The sequence below is a fragment of the Manis pentadactyla genome, chromosome 13 (genome assembly GCF_030020395.1).
Source record: "Manis pentadactyla isolate mManPen7 chromosome 13, mManPen7.hap1, whole genome shotgun sequence".
Classification (NCBI taxonomy): domain Eukaryota; kingdom Metazoa; phylum Chordata; class Mammalia; order Pholidota; family Manidae; genus Manis; species Manis pentadactyla.
The window spans coordinates 15,989,780-16,010,316 of record NC_080031.1 but is presented as its reverse complement, the minus strand read 5'-3'; the positions used below and the strand labels follow the sequence as shown (position 1 = coordinate 16,010,316).

Sequence of the window (20,537 nt, the reverse complement as noted above, 5' to 3'; positions counted from 1 at the left end):
TGCCCTGCTTTCACTGAATTATGCTTCCTCCTGTGGGAGAAAGGTCTTGGGGTTGGACTCAGAAGAACAGCATAGGTCAAGGTTCTCTTAGACTCTGAAGTCGGTGATGTGCACACAATTAAAGTGGTTTATGCAAGAAAGTTGTGAAGTCTTTACTTTTTTTCCCTCTCTGAGGGTTTTAACCATAAAATGTTCTGCTGTAACTGGAGGCTTTAGGTATGCTGTTACCACCTGAAGGCAAAGAGGTGACTGAGGGACTATCTCATGGCACCTTCCAGCCTTAAAAGTCGATTGTTACAGTGACTTGATGGTCCAAAGCTGTCGAAGCATCTTTCTACTCACAGGCAGAAGTAGCCCAGCATGTCTACCTTGGTAAGTATTTGCAGGAGTTTGGGATTGCAGAGGGTGTAGCCTGACTCAGCAAAGCCCATGCTTTACCTCCTTCAGCCAGGACCGAAATGCTCTTCAGGGTGGATGGACGTGGCCTGCCCTGTTACCTGCTACCCTTCTCTCCCCGTACTTTACTCTCATACATACCTAGCCAGCTGTATTGCTTTGAATCTCTGTTACTATCTGAGTTTTGACTCAAATGTGGCATAAAACCAGTACATAAGCTGACACACTGTAAAATCCCTGTGGCTATAAATTCTAAGGAGTTTTTTTGACATCTCTAGCCCGAAGAAAACTTCCTTATATTTCATATTATATGAAACCCCATTTCTACTCTGTCTTTCACAAAACAATAAGCTGTGCTCAGACCCCCCTTCTGCCCAAAAGGGAAACAATGGATATTGCCAAGGAAATAAAACCCATCTGGCTTTGAAACAACCTGCCAAGTTGGGTAGCAGGTTCAGACAAGGGAGATAAGCATTTGTGAGGCAGCTGCAGGTACCAGGAAAAAGTACTCCTAGCTGAGAGAGCAATAAAAGGCAATGAAGAATTAGGCTGCACAACCCAATTCCTCCTCTTACCTGCCCAGCCCAGTCCATTTTGTGACTGACTACATCTCTCCCTTTGCTCCTAGCACCCAACAACAGTTGTTAGGTCCTGGGTGGAGTAAAATGTGGGAACATGCTCCCTGGCTAAATGAGTTGGGATGCTTTGGACTGAAAATTACTAGGAAAATTAATTTTCTTACATAAAATCAGTACCTGAGCAGGTAAGCCCCAGGGGTAGATGGATTCAGCAACTCTTACCTCAGAGGGCCCAGATTCTTCCGTCTTCCTGCTCTGCCACTGTAAAGACATTAGCTCTGTTCTCAGACTACCTTCATGGTTGCTGCAGTTCATGGCATCATACTCATACACACTATGAAAGAGGAGGGGCATCTCTTCCATGTCATCGAAGGGTGAGGAAGCCATTGCACAGAAGCCCTCCAGGAATCCTTTCCTCATGACTGCCCAGAACTGCCCACCCGAAGCCATCCCCCTGACATTGAGAATGGTATTACCAGATTGGCTTGGAACAGTCAGTCACCCTCCCGGAAGGTTAGGTACATTTTAAAAACCACTGGATGTTAGCAAGGAAGAAGCAGAGAATGTGTGTTGACAGTGTCTCTTACAGGTGTTCTGCCAACATCAACAAATCCCCCATGGTAGTCTAAAATGCCAGTACCAACTAAAAGGTAACATTTGCTGATGGCCTCTTGAAGCACTTCACATGCAGTCATTTATTTAGCCTATATACCAACCCTGTAAGGTAGTTTCTATCATATATAATTTTCCCATTTCCTAGATGAGAAACACGAGGCCCAGAGAGGCAGTGAGTTGCCCACAATCACAAGGGAATGGCAGAGCCTAAATACAGATCTTGTCAATCTGCACTTGAGCCTACATGAGTAACCGTTGCACTAGTCTACCTTTCTTCTTAAAAAGCAAAATAAGACCAGGTTCTCACTTTAAGAAGCTATGGTCTAGTAGAGAAGTCAGCAAACTTTTTTGATTAAAGTCCAGGAAATAAATATCTTAGGCTTTTGTGGCCATATGGTGTCCTATGCTGCAACTACTCAGCTCTTACATTGTAACATGAAAGCAGCCATAGACAATACATGTACAAATGACTGTGACTGTGTTCCAATAAAACTTTATTTAAAAAAACAGGCAACTGACCACAGTTGGCCCATGAGTAGTTTGCAGACACCTTGTCTGGTGAGTTACAACAGTACTTATCAAACTTCAGTGTGTATATGCCTTAGCTAGGATCTTGTTAAAAGCCTAGTGTGCTGCATTTTTAACAAGTTCTCAGCTGTATGCCAATAAGAATGCACATCTTAAACTGCACTTTAAGTGCTAAGAGGTTAGAACATGGGCATCTCCAGTGGGATGTGATTAATACACTACTAAGTATATAGCAGGGGCACTAATTGAGATTGGGGGACAGGGGAAAGCCTGCGATCATAACTTCTGAGCTGACTCCCGAAAGGTCAGTAAAAGCCAATGAGAGCATGGGGAGGGCATCCGGATGGCGGGAACTGTGAAGAATCTGAGCAAAGACAGAGTAATCTCAAAAAGACAAATACTGTAGTCACACTTAGCCGGGGTAGTCAGAATAGTCACACTCAGAAACAGGAGAATGGTAGTTGTAGGGAATGAGAGGGGGCGATGGAGGTTGTACCATGGGCAGAGTTTAAGTTTGGCAAGTTGAGAAGTTTCTGGACATATATTTTACAACTGTATAAGTATATGTAACACTACTGAACTGTACACTTTAAAATGGTTAAGATGATAAATTTTATGTCATGTATTTTACTACAATCAAGACATTTAAAAAAATTTTTTAAAAGGCACAGAGCCACAGGTGGCAGGGCCCAGTGACACAGTAGGCATGCCATGCAAGGAGGGAGAGGAGGGGGAGGCAGGAAAGCTGCATGCAGTCGGGTGGGAGAAGCCTGCCTGGTGCGGCGTGCTAGGGAACCTGGGGTTGTGTCGCCTTACCCAGTGGAAGACCCTTTCTGAGGAGGAGCTTTGATCAGTGCTGACAGTTTCTGTTTAGGGAAAACGGGGAGTTTGATCACATGTAAGCAGCCCTCCTTAGATTCTACCCCTGGGGACTGGACTCCTGTCACAGCCACTTTCTGATCCCCTTTATTTATTCAAGTCTATTCCATTTCTTATGTTCGAGATGGCTCTATAGAGGGTAATGAACCAAAATGATAAAATCCTGATTGAAATCCTTGCTCTGCCACTTGGGCAACTGTGATCAGCTAAGTTGGCTTCACTGAGATGAAAAATTCTCTCTTAGAAAAAGGAACAAATACATACAGCTATTTTGAGAATTGAATAAGATAATCTATAAGAACAAGCTCTACACAGTACAAATGCTATGCTATTGAAAATACCAATGGCATTATTGTCCCGCTCCTCTGTGGGCTGACGGAGCAGTGGGAGATGCTTCAGAAGCCCAGTCAGCCAAGCTGCCCTCTGGCAAGCCGCTGTCCACAGCTCCCACGGGACCTGTTTATCCTAGTCTTCCTTTGCACGGAAGCAATATGTGGTTTCCCAGGATGAGTGAAAGCAGCTTAACCAACCCTGCTGAATACAGAAGGGAATGGGAAGCAGGGAAGGAGTGGTAATTGGGAGCAGGGGTGGGGGGGGAAGGAAACCATGATACTTTTATATGTGAAGGCCCAACTGGGCAGGCTCTGCCGGGATGGGGCACCTCCGTCTCCTTTCCACTGGAGTGCCAGCAATCACTGGGCAGAGTTGCCTGCACTGCCTTTGTGGACAAGAAAGAAACCATTGCAGGGTGAATTTCAACTAGTGAGCCTCCATCATTCCTTTGTGGTATAAAGGATGAGAAATGCAGCTACACACAAAGCAGTGTATCTCAGGAGAGCCAGTGAGAGGACACCACCCCAAACATTACTTGCACATCCTAAGATTTGCCTGATATTTTTTTTACACAAAGACAACACTACCCACAAGAATGTATCAAGTAAGAAACCATTGAAAATCATCAAAACCTTCCCACTGTGAGCCAGTAGAAACAGGCTTTGAAGCAGAGGGAGCTCTGAAGTGATGGGGGAAATTTGAGCACTGACAGTCACCTTGGCACATACACTGCGCTATTCTCAGACTTGCTGAGCCTTCCTGCCGCCTCCCTATCACTTCTCACCTGTCTGGTATGAAAGTACATTTGAACTCAGCTTTCTTGGAAGCGAAAACAAGCATGTGATGGAATATACACTACTCCTGCCTTTGATGTCTCTTCGCCAACATGACAATATCTGATTTCTCTACATATCTTGATTCTTCAGTCCTCACCTAAAACACCTCCATGTAAGTCACTGGCACACTGTATCTAGGATGTGGAAGGTTGGGAGGGAAAAATAAAAGAGACTAATAGTATGAAGGTCCTAGCTTAGAAAACAGTCCTTGAAGTGGCATCATCTACTCATTTTAGCCTAAAACAGACCTTTTCGTCACCAGTCAGAGTTTGTTTAGGAAATGCAAGCTAATTTTAATATTGGAGTGTTACAATGATTGAGAATGTGAGTCGTGGCTTATATAGACACACCTACACTCTGGCTTTTTTTTCTTCCCCTATGTTCCATGTCGCTGATACAGCCTGTAATTAGGAGCAATGGAGAGCTGGCAATATAATTACTTTCAGACCCTCAGATTAATCAATGAGGGCAAAGAAAGACCAGCAAGGTGAACACGAAGTCTGCGGTTGCAGGTAAAGGTGCTAATGTGTCTGCAGAAGCTGTGACTTCGCTCTACGAGTTGAATAGAGTTCAGTGATCTGCAGGCCCATCAGCCCTTTTGCCTGTGTCCCTTGTTAAAGAATCACCCTGACCCAGCAGCTATCAAAAATATCAGTAGAGATTTAGAAAACGTCTGCATTTCATATCTTGCCGTTAGGGAGGATGGCCCTTTTACTAAGGAAAAAACAAAAACACTTTGAGGGTTTACATCCTTTACAAAACTCACATGGAGTCCAAATTCAAGAAAGTGAAGGCAAGCCAGTTCCTTTCCAGCTTCACGTGGCCGTGTCAACGTTTACCTGCTGTTATCTATGAAGGCAAATGATTCTTTCAAAGACAGTGACAGCACCTTTCATTACGGCTTCCTGTGCCTCTGGGAGCTTCACATCAGCTTGGTCAGCAGTAGGACCTTCTACCTGGAGGCAGAACGTGTTTTGGAGATGGTTTAGGCAGGAGGCTGGGTGAGATGGTTTCACATGAATCTGGGGGCTTGCGTTCCCCTCTTTCCTGCTTCTGTCCTGTGGCCCATGCTCTTCTTCCCACCAGGCAGTTTACCTTCCTTCCTCCAGCTGCACACAGGTGGGTGCCCTCCATCTGTCAGGGCCAATTCAAGTTCCCCCACCTCTGTGAAGCTTCACTGGATTGTGCCAGCCAAGACTCTACCCTTCCTGTGGATTATTTACCCTGCCTCTCAGATCAATGCACAGACACACAGTGTCTTCATTAAGAAACTAATTCTTCAAGGGCAGGGAACATATTTTATATCCCTTTTATTCCCATTATATCCCCATGCCACCCTACCCATATATATACCAGGCTCATTCACATATTTTACCTCCTAAAAGTTAATAATACTAATCCTTTTTAAATAATTGAGTTTCAGTGAAAGGGACAAAAAATGGAGAGATGAGGGGGTGGCAATTTTCACTTTTAGGACCTCATATCTTTATTCAACAGCTAATATCAAATGAAAAAAGCTTTTTAAAAATATTTCCTATGCCAAAATCCATACAGTTTTGTAAGAGTACTATTTGCAATTTAAATATGTGGGCCATAAGGTTCCAAAACTTTAAGCTTATTTAAAGAAAATCAGTCCTGATTTGGAAACGGTTTTTAAAATCATCCCATCACAGAAAGATCTAACATATGCTGTCTATTCTCTAGCTCTCCCCACTTCACCTATCCTTTTACTCACTAGGAGCAGGAAAAAAAAAAATCTGCCTGCAAGAAATATTCTCAACTCCTTCCTGCCCCAGACACAACTTTGTAAGGAATGCAATTACCATGAGGACAGGAGAAAGACAACTTTCTCTTTCACTTGCTGTCTAACTTCTTTAAAATTATCTTGGAAATCCTTTAGCCCCAGATTTAAAATTCTTTATTTCACACATTATCTACCTTCTCTAAGCCATGTCTCTGATACTACAAGGAAAATGCTCCAAAGGCAAAGTAATAACCTTAAAGATAGCCTGAATTCCTCCTTGCTCTTATAAATGTTTGCTATCTTTCCCACCTCATTTCCTGCTGCAACTGTTTGCCCAAACACAACAGATCAAAACTAGGCAGCTGCCCTAAGAATGAAAACTAACGAATCTCAGACATCTGGATTAGCTGCAGGTCACCACGTTGGCTCTGCGGGGATAAAATCACCTGCTGTTTCACTGGGCCCCAGAGCGAGCCTCCAGGACGCGATCTGACAGAGGGCAAGAGCAGGTAAAGGAGCAAAGCAGGAAGAAGATCAGTCTGAGAACTGAAACGACAACGCATTTCATGCAAAGAAGGGGACTCCGGACAAGGCAGTGCTTGGGTCAGATGTTCTCTCTGAGCAGACATCTATCACAAGGATGCCATCTTCTGTGGAACGAAGTCCGTTCTGTGTGCCAGTGCACATTTGCACAACACATGATGTGGAATAGTCTCTGGAGCCAAAACTTGTTCTCTATCCGCCCTGGGGCAGGTTGATCATTTTCCAGTGTAAACCTCCTTGGTAGTAACCACTTATTCCAGTGTAGTGCGCTGGGTAATTAATACCAGATCTCTTCCAGACAGCTCTGTACGTCATGCACGTGGGTGAAGACCCAAAAGCTTTCCTTTTCAGAGATCTGTCTGGATGAGACAGAGAAATCTGTTGCTCTGTTTGAAGCAGAAGTCATCCCCCTGTACAGGTGCGTGCCTTGCAGTGCTGTGAGCTTCTGAGGGGCCTGTGGGACTTACAGGGCAAGAGCTTGTCAGTAAGAGGGGAGATAAGAGCGCGTGTGAGGATACAGCGGTGATATCTGAGGCCTTAATGCTGGACGAGCAGGACTGTGCACCTCCCTTTAGCAGTCTGGAGAGAACTGAGGCAAGAGCTTGTGCTCCCGCAGGCTCTGCATTCTGAGGTTTGGGATATGGAAGGATGCCACCGCTGGGGTGGAGTAACCTGAGTTCTTTACAAGATGAGGGTTTCTGTGGATTTTTCCAAAGTGGTAGAAATTTTCCTCATCTAATCTCTTTCAGAGCAGGTATCCTTGGACCAATAGTCTGCCTTCTCCCAATTCCTCCTCTGGGTTTATTTCTGAAACCTTTGCTTAAAAACAAAACTAACTTTTTAAAAGAACGTTTTTAGAAACTTCATATCTGTCATTTCTCCTTTTTAAAAAAATTTTGGGCAGCTCTAAAATTGCTTTCTATTTATCCCTAAATTTTTCTCCCATATCAGTTTACCACTTTTCATGGGTTGACTTGGCTGTCCCACTAGTCAAATTGCTTTTTGATAAATTACTATGGACAGCTCTTAAGATTACAAGTAAACCTTAAATATGTGATATTTCTCATACTTAACTCCACATTTGCTATTCTTTGAGGAAGGTTATCCTGGCATTCCCTTCCGTGAACTCTGAAATCAGAATAACCACCAACCGTAAGATTAAACATTCTGATAAATTCTTTGCATGTTCCAAGCCACCCACACAATGTTATGGACCAATGTTTGTGTTCCTGCCCCAAATGCATATGTTGAGGCCCTAGCCCCCAGCGTGATGGTATTAGGAGGTGAGCCTTTGGGAGGTAAGTAGATTTAGATGAGGTCGTGAGGGTGAAGCCCTCATGGTGGGATTAGTGTTTTATAAGAAAAGGAAGAGACCCCGAGCTTCTCTTGCCTCACACACATGCCGAAGAGGTCCTGTGAGCACGCAGGAAGAAGCCACTTACAAACCAAGAGAAGAGGCCTTAGAATAAAACCAGCCCTTGCCAGCACCCTGACCTTAGAGTTAGTTCTCAGCCCCCTGAACTGTGAGAAATAAATTTCTATTGTTTAAGCCACCCAGTCTGTGGTATTTTATTCTGGCAGCCTGAGTGACTAAGACACACAACTAGAAAGTTTCAGCCACGTGCATCTCTCCCCAATTTTAAGTCCAGATTCTGAGACCCAGAGAATGAAGGGGCTTGTTGAACCTTCCATGGACAACCTGTTGTAAAAACAATTCAGGCATTGAATACCAAACAGCCTCTGGAGATATTGCCATAGCTTTTCTCTCCTTCAAATCACCTCTACAAGTTCAGCCTCTTAGGAAAGTTTATGAAAACTGGTGAGAAAATGCTGAACAATTATTTAAACATTAATGCCAAATGGAAAAGATGATGTGTAAAATAAAAAACTGTTGCTAATTGCTTGTGTTCATAGTTCCATAGGCCTCTCAGCTACCTGCACTGATACCAGGAGGCAATAAAGAAATTCCAGCTGTCCACTGAGAAGCACCTAAGGTCAAGTGTCTGTCCTAAGCTGCCACTTAGGAAATGCCTGTCTGTCTTCCCTCCCAGCTGTGAACCCCCTGAAGGCAGATTGTTTTGTATGCCATAGTTTATATAGTAAACTATAATTTACACCCTGTGACTCCACTATGTATTCTTTACATATTCTGTCATTTCATAAATTCTCAGAAGCCTGGACTAGTTCCTCTATCTTCTCCACCCAGGCACATGGCAGACTTTCCCTACACACAGTTGCTTGACCTATAAATGAATCTGGCAGCTTCTTGTTGGTGAGTAACATTTTTCTTTCCTTCTGGTAATTTGGAATCCTTGCTACCATCTGGCAATTTTCTTTCCAGCGTCCTACACACACAATAGAGCCCACACCCCTCAAAACCCCCTTGACTAACCCAGATGACAGCAAGAATGCCCTATAAGCCAAGGTGAGGCCTTCTGTCTCCTCCAGCCTTCTGCTCTGAAACCATACCGACTTCTCAGAGTGATACCAAAGGAGGGTCTCCCGGGCAAGCTTCGCAGCCTCTACAGCCTTCGTCTGAGACTCCTGCAGCTCCGACGGGCCTGTCGCCACGGTAATCAGCTACCTCCTGACCCCGCTGCTTTCTGAGACTGCCTGTCTAATCTGAGGTGGGAATGTCCCCGGAGGCAGACCCCAGACTGGCAGCTCTTCACTCTGACCCAACTCAGAAGCAAATATCCAGCTGGAAGCTTTTGCTTGCTGGGGTGGAAGGGCCTCTTTAACCGCAGGAGGAGTCTGATGAATTCTGGGCTCAAAAGGGTGTTGCTTTTTTTCCCCCAACAGACATGCTCTCCAATCCCCAAACCAGCCCCTGGTGAAAGTTGGCCTTTTAGCCTTTTGTATCACATTCTCTGTTGTTTATAATGCTGAGCGAAGATGGGAGGGAACAATAACGCCAGAGGATTTGGGTGATCTTCCTGTCAGTAGGGAGGTATGTGGAAAAAGAAGGCATGGAGAGAGGGAGCAGAAAGCCAGCTTCATGGGATCTGTTGACATCTAATGGCTGGAACAGATTGCTTCAGCTCACAGGAACACAGAGCACCATAAATGGGTGTTGATTTCAATCTTAAAGGAACAACTCCTTCCCACAGGAAAGCAGGTGGCTAATAGTACCCACAAGACCCTTATACACTGTACCTATTTAATTCTTCAGTCATATAAAGGCAAAGAAAGAACCACTTCAAAGATGAGCTTTTTAAAAAAGGTCACCATTTCTCTGTTGGGAATTGTCACAGGGGAGTAATATGGATCCTGAATAAATTGCCACCCACCCGGAACTCACCCAGAAGGGGAGCCACGCAAGGGAGGCCCTCACATTTGCTGGGGCATCCTGAGGGCTGACAGCTGGTCATGGTCGCAGTGACCGTGGACAAGTCTCCGGACTTGGTTCCTTCCCGTCCACATGGAGAGGCTGGGTGGATGAGACAGGAGGACCCAGGCCAGCCCTGTGACATCAGTGAGAGAGCACGGGCTGTGTCTCCAGGTCTTGGCTGGTGTCTGGAATAGTGAAGATGCTCTCTGAATGTTTGTCATGCAAATAGATAAATGATAGTATTTCATTTTGACTTTTATCTCCATAGAGATTTTCTTTTGCCTCCTCCGGGTCTCCGTATGAGGGAGGAAGGGAAGAAGCTCGGAGATACTCTTTCTGAGAGGTATGTCTTGCCTTTCTCTGGGCTCCTGGAATAAAAAGTTCCTCTCCTACATTTTCCCTCTTCAAGCCTTCCAGAATCAAACTGATCAAACACCATATGGATTTGAGGAATAAGCCACACCCCCAACCTTCATGGAGCCCAGACCTATTCACCTCCAAGTCATCCTTTCTGGGGATGATGCGGTGGTATTGATAATCAAAGTACACACTTTGATTCCTCATTTCCCAAAGTGCTTTTCATTAACCATCTCATTCCAGCTTTTCGTCACTGCCCCGAGCAATCATGTATAAGACTTCCTAAACCACATAGTATTTCATATCCAGTATCTTATTTTGATCTTGACAATCACCTTTTAAAGTAATTTGGGAACTTATTAGTGTCCTCGTTTTATTGAAGAGGAAACAAATACAAAGTTTTTCTCTTGCCCAAATCACTTCCCACCATCAGGAGAGGCAAAAGCACGGGTAGTAAGAAATCGTCTCTGTCAACAGAGAACGAGGTGCGAACCCCAGCTCTGCATCCTTGGGTAAATGAGGTACAGTCTCTGTGCCTTCAGGTCCTCATCCATTAAATGGGAGCAGTGATGGCATGTTCCTCACAGAGACTGTGCAGGGAAAGGGAAAAATAGACTAATATATTTAGGACCTTCCAAACCTTTAGCACACACTTCGTACTAAAGGTTTGTCGTCATTGGCAAAGCCCAGGCTAGAACCGGGGTCTTCCAACTTCTAGATCAGTGACGTTTCTGCCACCCTTCACCAATACTATCCTCACGTACGATATAGATGAGAACCTACAGCCTCAGCAAAGTCTGCTGTGAATCAGCTCTAGAACTAACATCTCCTGGAACTCTATTCAGTCTTCTCACCATTCAGCCATGCAGCTCTCCATTGCACTAGGAATCTTGCCAACCTTCTTACATTTTTAAAATTTACAAAGCAAATGCTCTCATTCCTAGAGTATTGACAGCCCAAAGGCAGATTTCCTCCCCATATCTGGGGAAAGGGTCCTCTACCTTCAGTCCCAAGAGAAAAAGGCATAGGGTGGACTCACTGGGACAGCTGCATGCTCACCACTACCCCAGCTTCTCTCGTGCTCTCATGCCCACTGCAACAGTCTCTGCCCTTTTCTTTCCTAATGCGGTTATCATCAGGGCCAACCCATTCAACATCTGACTGTTTGTTTTTGGTTCTCTTTATGAGTACAAGTCCTGTTTTTATGCACTTCCATTGTGTACTCCTCGAGAGTACAGACGAGGTTGTGTGTAGGTTGTTCTTCACAACACACAGCAAAATGCTCAGTAAAAGTAGGTACATGAATTGTTCTTGCTTCATGAATTGCTGAGTATTTGATGGGCTGATGGTCGGCTCTCTGAGCGGCTGGCAGTTGTCCCCACCTCTTAGCTGCAATGTCAAGATGATTGAAGGACTTGCCTAGATGGCATTCAACACCACAGTGCCTGAACAAGGGCAGAAGTTTCAGGAGTTGTCTGGGGCAGGAGGAGCAGGGGTGGGGCAGGTGGAGGGAGCTCTCCCTGCTCATACCTGGCCACCTGACTCAGAGCCTGGGTACCTGGTCCCTGCCACTGTCTGATGGCACGTCCTGTGCGTGGATACATGGACCTGTCCCAGGCTTGCCCCCTTGCCCACAGTCCCTCACCTGTGTCCAAACCAGATGCGACCTTGTTCTACAGTCAAAAACAAGTGAAAGTCATCTGCCAGGGTCACTTGGCACTGAAGTCCTGTGACAGAAGAGCCCCCAGTTAAAGGGCAGTTCAAATTGAGGGCATTAAAATCACCCGAATGGTGTTGTTTTCTGATCAAATGCCTTTCCCTGTCGGGTCTGTGATTTTTGAGCCTGAGAATGTCCCCTCACAGCTCAGGTTTCTCTGCTGTCACACTGGTCTGAGGCCCGGAATGTGAACACTGGCCGTTGAAGTCTGATGTAACTATGTCACAGTCCCAAAATGGAGAGACATTATCTCATGGATGGTGGCAGCAGGCGGGCCCAGGGTGCCCCTGGCAGGCACAGCCCAGCACTGGCCCTGGGAAATTCCAGCCCCACGGTTCTCAGTGGACAGTGGATCTGAGGCCCCAGACTCCAAGCTCTGCCCTCATAAACTGGGGTCTTGCCAATGTTCCTGCCCAGGAGTAGACAAGGGAAAACACAGACTGAGATGGAGACAGGTTCGTTTTGGAGCACATCACATTCATTTGCAGAACAGTGAGTGGAGAGGCCCGTGAGCGTCAGGAGGGCTTGGTCGGAATGCCAAGTGCAGCCACTCATTTGATGAAAGACATGTTGTCTGAGGCAGTGCTAAGCTGCCATCCTTCCTTAGCTGGGCCCCTGGGGACAGGATTGCTTTGCTTTACCGACAGGGCAGGTGGGGCTTGGTGGCCTATGAGGTAAGCATCCCTTCTGGCACTTGGAGAGATAGGCCCCAGGGGGAAGCCATTAACCCTCTCAGAGTAACAGAGGGCCTCCGAGGCCTAGTCATCTGGATCAGGCAATATCTTTGGGGATGAAGAGAAACACCTTCTTATCCAGATTTAGAAGAAGGTCCTGCCACATCCTTTCCTCCTCAGTTAGCCTGTTTACACCACTTACTTCCTCTGGCTCTGCTGTGAGACATTTTGTCAGCACTGAGCCACTTCCCGTGGCCCTGGCCACTCCTGCCTCACCCCACTTTGTCTGAAGGGTCTTCCTCGGCTCGCTTTGCCCTTCCTTCAGAGTTCTGACTCGAGTCCTCCCACTGGGCCAGGCTCTGCACAGCCCCTGCAGTCCCTGGAACTCCTTGAGACCTGGTGTGGCACCGCTCATTCTGGCCCTGCCATCACAGGTATGGGCGAGGGTGCTTTCGTCCAGAGAGCCCTCCGCACAGATTCCTACCGTCTGGACGTGCACACACACTGACCCTGAAGAACTTACTAACTGCTCTGGCTTCTCACCACGCAGCACCAAACCTGACGTGGAATCCAGTGGTGCAGCTGTGTCCCCTGCCTCCTGTTGCCCCATCCTCCCCCAGCACACCAGGCGTGCATGTGTCAGGACTTTGCACTTGCTCTTTCTTCTGCCAGGCTCAGTCCCTTCCTGGCCTCGCTCACCCACTCCCTCCACTGTCTCTGCCCAAATTCCATCTTCCCAGAGAGGACTTCCTGGCCCCCTGTCTAAACAACAGCATTCCTTACCCTACTATCATGCTTTATTTTTTTCTCCTAGCACTTACCACTAGCTGATGGGCATTATATTATTATATTATACTATGCTACGTGATACCATATAGTTTTAAAAATTTATTGTGTGTGATCCCTATAAGAATGCAGGCTCCCTGTGGGCCAAGGCCTTGCTTCACCCACAGCTTGTCCTTGGTGCCTGCTGCACATCCGGAACACTGCGGTTACTCACTACATGTTGAATGAGTGGATGGGAAAACAAATGAACAAATAAACATCTCTCTGTAAAATATGGACCATTATGGGTGATAATGTGACACACAATCAACCATGGGCTGACAGAACGCCCTTCCTCAAGGAGCCAAAGAGCGTTAGAACTGTGCACGAAGAGGATGAGAAGCAAAACATAAAGGTGATTGAAAGTAGATCAACTCCCAACTGTACAGAGTAAGAAACCTAAGTCCCAGCAAGGGATAAATGAGTGGAATAAACACCTAGAAAGTTACTATCTTTGACTCCTACACTCCCTAGAACATGGTGTGATGTGACAATTCATTGGAACAAATTCTGAGTTATCAATTTTCTATGGGTTTGTATGAGAATAATTTTTATTAGAATCAAAAACAAAACAAACATGAGACAAAGGACATGGTATACAATGTCCCCTCTTTGTGCCTCCAGGTGTTTTGAGAGGCTACTGCCTTTTCAGTAATCTGATGAAGAAGCATCCATACTGTTTGTCCAGTGTCCTTCAGTAGCCTGCCTAGCCCTGCACAAATACTGGGACATTGCTTCTTCACCCTTCCCAACTTCCGTGTGTTAGAAAGAATCCCTGAAGGACTGTCTGCATTTGGAATAAAGAGAAAATTCATGTATATACCCAAAGTTAAGCTGCACTGGGGCCCCAGGTCTTCGTTTGGCCTCCTCCCTGGGCATCTGTGAAATGCTGACCATGGGTCACTGAATGGGCTGGACCCACGTGGTACTGCTGCTGAGTGAGTGGCCCAGGGGCCCTTTGGGTGTCGCTGCTCATGAGATAACAGCCATTCTGGATGTTCTTCTCTTCCTTTTTTTTTTCAATTCTCCAGAGGACTCTAAGAAAGTCCCACCAAGTTAAAATCTTCTCTTCCAGTCGGCCCTCGGGGGTGACTGCCCCTGTGTTCTCCCTGCACGAATGTGTTTGACAGCAGTGAATACAAACAGTTCAAAAGCAATGATTTCTTAGCAGGACAGACTGGTGTAAGGCTTGTCCCTAAACAAACTAAGCTTGTCAGGGAAGGATATTTCGGCTTGGGCTCGTGCTCCGAAGACACTGAGATTCTTATACAGCTGACACAGGAGCCAGGGCTGAACCACAGCTTGGGCTGTCAGTGATTGTCTAGAGCATGCAGAGCTGGGGGAAGATTCCAGGGCCAAACAGTTCAAACAGGTAACTGGAAATGCCACAGAATTCCTTCTGAGGAAAGGCTTTTTACTCTCCAGTCTGGTTTTCTTAAATGGCCTAGTGACTTAGTTCTAGAGGTGAGAACATCCCCCTGCCTGTCCCTGAGCTCCTTTTAGCCACCCAATTCCTTTCCATCATTATCCACAATTTTCTCCTCACCACGTATCACCATTTTCACTGCTGTGTCACTTAGAAGAGCCCCCTGCATGTTTTGCCACCTGGGAATATACCATGCCAACTATGCCTGGCCACTTACATGCCTCTGATCATCTGCACCTGAGTTGTTATAAAGGCTTGCTTTCTAGGCTTGGTTTCAGTGTTGGGACATCGGACTGACTCAAACATCAAAGGCGGAGACAGCTGTGACCTGAGGATAACCATGTCTCTTTTGTGCTGTATCTTCTGAAAATCCACAAGGGGGCGCTCAAGACCTCCCAAGCCAGGCCCCCGCAGGTGGTCTGGAAGCCAGGAGGCGGCGCTGTTGCCTTAGCCATCCAGAAGGGAGCGGTCAGAGCGCGGGACCGACGGACATTCCTTGGAAAGAGGGGGATCCCGGGGCGCGCTGCTGCAGCCCTGGAAGAAGCAAAGCGCCTCCAGCCCGATGGAAGGGACGGCTCCAGGTGAGGAGCCAGAATTCTTGGGTTCCAGTTCCGACTTCCCTGCTGCTTTACTTGGAAGCCTAGAAGAAAATCATTTCTTCTTTTACCCGGATAGCTTCCTCGACCTTCCCTGTGTACAACCCGCGTAAATTAAAAATATATTCTGTAGTGCCAGATGGGCTTAGGATTCAAGAATAAAAAGGCAAAGCCCCTGTCTTGAACAGATCCGTGGTCTGTAGGGTGGGCAAGGGTATGGGGTAACACAACGAGAAAGCCCCAGGTAAGGACGACAGTGTAGGGATGCGGGCCGCATAGAAGAGTAGGAGGCTGCACCCAACCTGGTGGGTGGAGAAAGGCTTCCTGGTGCTTCTAGAGTCTCAGAGCAAAGCAGCGAGGCAAGCAACAGCGCTATGGACAAATGGGTGGTGGTAAGAAAGGAGGGCCGGATAAGTGGGGTTTGCAGGCCAGGTCCGGGTGTCCCCCTGCAGGCTTTGTAGTCACCATGTTCTGCAAAGAATTGCAAAGAGCAACGGTGCCACTAATACATGTGTTTATTTAGAGGTGCATAAATCTGAGTTTATCTTACCTGGGGATAAATCAGTAATCCCCGAAGGTCAAGGAGGCCTGGGGGAGCATCAGAAAAACATTTTACCTTGACTTGGAGTTGCCGCTAGACGCTGTTGCCTCTCTTTCCTCCCTGACCAAGAAATACAACAGACTTATTAGGATATGGCTGTGTAAGATCTAAAATTGAGGAACAACCATAGATTTATTTAGCGAGGTAAACATGTACATTTTTTATGCAAGATAATGACCAACTTATAAAGACAACTATTGCCATTTATTCTTCAAAACAAATAAGTTATATGCCCATGTTTTATAGATGAGGAGTAGGAGACCCAGATCACACAGTTCATGATTGGTGGCGCTGGCGCTCCGTCTGGGCTTTCTGATCTGACTGCCCGCTCTCCCCTCCTCACCAGGATGCCCTGCTCTGGGTCCTCGCAGAACTGACCACCCAGCTGGGAAGGAAAGTCCAGCATCGCTGGTACCCAGTGCCCTCACTAACCCTGAGACTGGGAGAGCCAAAGGGGCCACACAATGCCGTCATTCCCAGGAGGAGAGATGTCAGGTTGCGGGCTCCAATTTTCTGTCTAAGCCCCCCGTGTCCTGACATGAGCACCAACTGGTCACCAGCATTGACAGAGCTGTGAATCGTGAGTTCTAAATAAATAGGAGGGGTTTTCAAATGCACCACTGTAGGGGCATTACAGTGAGGGTGGTGATTCGGCTGGCCGTACAATGCTCTGTGGGGATCCGGGGCGACTTTGCAGGGAGGTCTGTGACTTGGTGTACCCTCAGTTAAAATGGCATCTTTCCCAGACTCTTGGTCTCCAAGCAGAAAACAGCCTGAAATGTCATTTTTTTAAAGTTGCTGCTACAGAGATCTCTTGCCAGTGTATTGAAGTTTATGGAGAGAATGTTTTTAATCAACTAAGTGTACTGTTGTGTAAAGATCCCAGAAGGAATAAAGCCCACCAGGAAGACAGCGAGAAGTGGGAATGTAGCAAAGACAAATGAAGAACCCTGTACTCAGCATCACTGGGAAGAAGGAAAAAACCCAGCAAGAGGACTGTGACGCGACAGATGACAGGAGCACCCTGTAAAAATGAATAAATAAAATAGAAGTCCCTGAGAATGGAGCAAATGAAATACAAATGGTCCACAGAATGACATGTAAATTAGCATCATATTTCCAAGGAATGTTCGAATTGAGAAGCTAAATAGACCGCCTCTCCGAGGCTCCCAGCCTGTGGATGGTGGCCCTGAACCCACCAAGGGGAAGCAACTTGCTCTAGAAATGGCCAACGTCTAAGAGGGCTCACAGCCCTGGTTTCAGTGCCCTGCATCAGTCAACTCATTTAATTCTCCAAAGAGGTCATAAAGTATGAGGTTCCCCTCATTGTGACAGATGGGGAAATTGACTCTTAGGGCGGTTAAGGCACTTGCCCAGCTCATCTTTTCAGTGAGGGGCAAAACTGGGATCCAAACGTGGGCAGTCCGGGGCACAACCCGTCATCATGACCGCCCCACCGTAACCCTGGCTGCAAGAACCAGCGCGAATCAGCAGCAGAACCAGGACTGAAGCCCTGATACTCCAGCCCCTAGTTTCCGTTCCTTCCTCCATCCTGCTCTTCCCTCACACAGGCCCAGAAGGCTCCTCTTTCAAAGCCGTGGCCCCTGCTGATCCCAAGCATTTTTTAATGGAATGCTCTTCTAGATCTCCACCAAGCCTGCTCCCTCAAATCCTTCGCTGACTACGCCAAATAAAATGGCATCACCATTCCACCCTCTACAGCCCTGGCATGTCCAAAACTTCTGCTTTATTCACAGATGACAGTTATTGCCATCTATCTGCCACAGGTGGGCTCACTGTCGTCAAGGCTCGGGGTCTCCTACTAAGATGCAAGAAGCTCCATGAAGGTGGCATCTTTGCTTCTCCAATGACATCCCCCCTAACGGGCATACATAAACGTTCAGTAAGCAATTGATGAATAAGTAAATGAATAAATAAATAAACAAACAAATGGTAAGTAAATACCCAGGCCTGAAGCAAAGAACTCAGGCTCTCTGTGAGGCATGTTGGAAGTCATCCTTAGCTGTTTGTTACTGAGATGCTACCTAAAAGTCCAAACCCAGTCCAGTCCTGCCTCCTCCAAGAAACCTGAAGCTTTCTACCATCTGAGTTATGGGCAAGATTCATTCCTTGAGTTTTAATATCATGTTTCCAAGAATCTTGTGTTAAAGTGCAGATACTTCTGAAAGGGAGAACTGATCTCTGCCAGCACCCACTTTAGGTCAGACACACTATAAACACATGAAGAGCAGAAATCAGCCCTTCCTCTGGGTCACCTGTTCCCTGGCAAGAGGCTGGACACCCTCAGGCCTGAGGTGAGTCTCCTTTCCTGCAGGGTCACAGCTCTGCCCATGCCCTCAGCCTGACCCCCCCACTCCCAGCCAAGGCTTCCAGGTGCCCTGAGCTTTGGAAGTTTCCTTCTGCTCCTTTAACATAGTGTTCCAGCTGGGGAGTTATCAAATAATGCAGAACTATTTCTCTCTTCAGACTAGTGCACCAAATCTGTGCTCCTGCAGACCAAGCTCCAAGCCTCTGATGGCCTCCGAGCTACTGTCTTGCCATCCCAGAGAGTAACACAGAGTTAGTACTTGGCAAATACATTTTTTAAACTTTTTATTTGACATAATGATAAAGAAAAGTTGCAAAAAAATACAAAGCTCCCATATATCCTCCACCCATCTTTCCCTTATGTTAACAGCTCATAAAATCATAGTAAAATTATTGAAGTTTTAGGATATTATCATTGATCCTATACTCTTGACTATATACAGACTTTATTTGAATTTCACCAATTGTTCCACTGTGATATTGCGATTTATAATACAAAATTATGAAATAGATATTTGGTCTTTGTCCCATTCTTGACACAGAGCTCCTAAAAGCAGGAGTTTCCTTTGGTGAAAGAGATCAAGGTGTCTTTTGTTTTGTTAAAGACATAACTTTTGGAAAGTCCCCAGGTAGCCTGAGGATGGGTCTGGTTGCCAGGGGAACTGACTCTGTGGTTAAAGGGTTGGCATTTTCAGTCCCTCCCCAACCTCAGGGAGAGGAGACGGGCTGGAGATTGAGATCACTTACCAATGGCCAATGATTAATCAACCATGCCCAGTTAATAAAGTCTCCATAAAACCCAAAAGATGTGATTAGAATTTGGAGAGCTTCTGGGTGGGTGGACATGTGGAGATGCTGGGGTGGGGGCACGGAGCTCTGTGGCCCTTCCGTGTACGTGGCCTGTGCATTTCTTCCACCTGGCCATTCCTGAGTTCTATCCTTTTATAATAAACAGGCAGTCTAGTAAGTATAATGTTTCTCTGAGTTCTGGGAGCTGCTCTAGCAAATTAATGGAGCCCAAGGAGTAGGTCCCAGGAACCTCTAAGTTACAGCACATTGGTGAGAAACACAGGTGACAACCTGGACTTGGGGTGGGCATCTGAACAGGGGGTGTTTTGCAGGACTGAGGCCTAAACCTGTGGAATCTGGTGCTATCTGGAGGTACATAGTGTCAGAGTTGAGTTAATTGTTTGGCAGTGTGGAAAAAACACATACTGGTGTCAGAATCGGACATCCTAATGTTCTTTTTCTCACCCAGGATCCCATCCAAGACCCCAATGTCTCCTTCATCTCCTGCAATCTGTGAGCTAGTTCCTCAGTTTTTCTTTGTCTTTAGTGGCATTGACACTTTTGAAGAGTTCCAGTCAGTCATTTTATAGACTGTTCCTCAGTTTGGATCTGTCTGCTATTTTCTCAGGGCTAGATGGGTTACGCATTTTTGGCAAGAATAAGACAGTGAGAGTTTGTCCTCCCTACACCCTATCAGCAGGCATGTGGCTGATGTGCATGTGCCTCCCCTGTGATGTGAACAGTAATCACTCGATTAAGGTGGTATCTGCCAGGCTCCTCTACCCTCCAGTTACTGTTTTTCTCTTTTCAGTTAAATAAGTGTTATGTGAGGAGATGCTGTAGGATCAAGAAATAGTTTTGAATAAACCAATGAATGTTGGAACAAAAATCTGAATCTGAAGGAAAGGCAATTAAAAGAGCAATAATTATGAGTTCTCAAACCGCATTAAAAAAGTTCATCATGGAGGACAAAATAGAAAAAATAAGACAATAAATGAATGAGTCAAAAGCCACCATCTAAAAAATGCAGAGAACAGAGTAAGTCTGGTTACATGTTTATGCAGCCAGCCTATCTTCGTCATCTCTTCCTTACCTCATATCACATGTTTATATTTCATGAGTGACTGCAGAGGCGTCCGAGGACAGGGTGACGTAACACGTTCTCCCCTCGTGCTGGAGCACAGTTCTGTAGGGGGGTGGCCCCACTGTATAAACCACCTAGAGCGCATTCAAAGGACAGCAAACACATGCTGGTCTGCTGGGAACGGCTACAGGAAGGGAAGCTGTCCCACTTAGAAAGGGCAACACTCGGGAAAGTGCGGAGTAGCCATCCTGGTCAGCTGGGGGCGCCGTGACACCGTCACAGACTCGGGCCTCCGCAGCAGTTCCGTCCTCACAGTTCCGGAGGCTGAAGTCCCAGATGAAGGTGCTGGCTGATGTG

General features: G+C 46.4%; 1 long non-coding RNA gene across 1 annotated transcript; it reads left to right on the top strand.

Annotated features, from left to right (window-relative positions):
• Positions 1-8,730: 8,730 nt before the first annotated feature.
• Positions 8,731-19,409, top strand: LOC118934638 (uncharacterized). The gene is made up of 3 exons (XR_008993518.1): positions 8,731-10,126; positions 16,326-16,559; positions 18,467-19,409. It is a non-coding gene; the product is annotated as an uncharacterized LOC118934638 (long non-coding RNA).
• The last annotated feature ends 1,128 nt before the right edge of the window (positions 19,410-20,537 follow it).